Source organism: Pinus tabuliformis, chromosome 5_2 (genome assembly GCF_031772625.1).
Source record: "Pinus tabuliformis cultivar Carrire ecotype Pingquan chromosome 5_2, CPIR1, whole genome shotgun sequence".
In the NCBI taxonomy this organism is placed as follows: Eukaryota; Viridiplantae; Streptophyta; class Pinopsida; order Pinales; family Pinaceae; genus Pinus; species Pinus tabuliformis.
In genome coordinates this window covers 634,724,799-634,726,939 of record NC_142306.1, presented here as the reverse complement: position 1 = coordinate 634,726,939, position 2,141 = coordinate 634,724,799, and the positions used below count along the sequence as shown (strand labels likewise).

The 2,141-nt window shown below is 34.1% G+C and overlaps 1 pseudogene; it reads right to left on the bottom strand.

Annotated features, from left to right (window-relative positions):
* Positions 1 to 724: 724 nt before the first annotated feature.
* On the bottom strand, positions 725 to 1,434 carry LOC149160647 (DNA topoisomerase 2 pseudogene; annotated as a pseudogene).
* Positions 1,435 to 2,141: the final 707 nt, after the last annotated feature.

Sequence of the window (2,141 nt, the reverse complement as noted above, 5' to 3'; positions counted from 1 at the left end):
TTTGCTAGAGAAATGAGAATTCTATTAATGTAGAGAAGCTCAACCTCTTCTCAATTAGAAGTGTGCATCTTTAAATACATGTAAGATTGCTCGAATGCACCTGTAATGTGATGCAATTGCCTAAAATATTGAAAGGACACTTCTAATTCTTATATTGGAATGGAAATGTAGTTGGAAACATTTACTAACATACATCACATTAAAGGACATATTCCACTAAAATATTTAAATAGTCTACAAAAATAGTTTGGTTCCCTTGTACATATTTCTTGTGTCCTCTAGTTGAGAGGAATTGGCACCAAATGTTGCTTAGTTTGGGAACAAAACCAAGTAGCGAGAACTAGGTTAGGGTAAGACTCTGGATAAATGGCAACAAAACCATAAAATAAAGTATACACTCTGTAATCTTAATAAGAAATGAACATGTCTCGTAGAGTAAATCTATATAAGTCCAGAAAAGACAGAAAAAATGAGCTTTAGAGAAGAATATATCTTGAACAACTTTTGACAAATAGCTATTTCATAGAAAGGTCAGAAATTGTTCTCGATCTGAAAACCCTGTTAAGGGACCACATCCTGGTATGAATGTTCTAAGACAAATCCTTTTTGAAAGACAAAATAGAACAAAGCTAAGTATCGAGTAAGGACTTTGATAACAGGTAGCAAACCCATAAAGAGAAAGGATATGATTTGTAATCATAATAAGAAATGAACAAATCTGGAATATTAAGCCTATCCAAGTTTGAAAAAAAGGGAGTAGAAATATAGCCAAATGTCCTTACTCTGAAAGCCCTAAATTCCATAGAGGGACTCCCCATACAAAACTAAGAAAAAGAAGAGACAATAAGCACTGAACCATACCAACTTATACTTTTTATGCCTCTTCCCATCGGCGGTCTCAATAATAAACTTAGTAGAAAAGATATTAGCTAGCTTGGCACCATAACCATTCCTTCCATTGGTGGTCTTCTTCTTAGATTCATCATAGTTACTTCTCATTAACAGATGCCCAAAGATCATCTCTGGAACATACACACCCTCCTCCTTGTGAATCTCCACGGGAACACCATCTCCATTGTTGTAAATGCTGATGCAATTATCCTCCATATTGCTGGTGGTCACCTTCACGGAATCGATGGAGGGATCCCATTACTTGTTATCAGACACATTGACAAGGACCTCATTGAAAATCTTGTAAAGACCTGCCACGTATGAGATGCTATGGTGAACCATCTCATTGACTTCGTAAACCTAGAGGGGCTAGGTATGCTTCTTGATGGAGCTAACATATGTTTCGGGGCAAAGTAGGATGTGCTCTAGCTAAGCCTTCCTTTGGTATGTTTCTTCTTTGGTTTTACCCACATCATTTCTACTGGCTTGTTGCATGTTGGTGCTATTACTCGACTGTAATGGTTGGTTTTTCTTACCCGCCATGACATAGAGAATGGCTTGACACAGATATTGTGTCAATGGGGATCGGGGAAAGGGCTACTTTGGGTTTTCTAGGCTCTACACAAGATATACAATCCAAACAACCCACACCTTTGTCAAATCCATGTTGTGGATTGTTTGTATTTTAATGGGTTTGAAAAAAAATTTATTGATTGAGATCTTGAGGGAAAGTGTGTTGTTTTGGGAGAATATGACAAATATGAGTGTTAAATAGTTTTACGGTTTGTCTGGCATAATAACTCGAAAAACAATAGAACTACAATTTTTCTAAATTTACGTCCGAATATAGTGAACCTAGATTCTAATTAATTTTTATAACCCTGTATTAGTTGTTCAATGATATGAAGGTAGAAGGATTAAGCTTTGGATTTGATGGCAACTTATGCTCTTCAAAATATTGCTTGTAGCATTTGATAAGATTTTATTTGTTTCGTAACCTTCTATATCACAATGATAATGATTTTCCTTGTATCTTATGTATATTATAATTATATACTAGTGTTACATTCTAGTTACTTAAAAGCATTCGAGAAAAAATATATTTGTTATTTTGTGTTTTTAGGTTTGTTTCTAGTGATTATTATCATAAATTTTACGAATAATCATGTTATGTTTAAAAAATAAAGGTAATTGGTTAATTAGATGACGATTATTAGATGATTTATTAGATCATTACATTCTATGTTTTC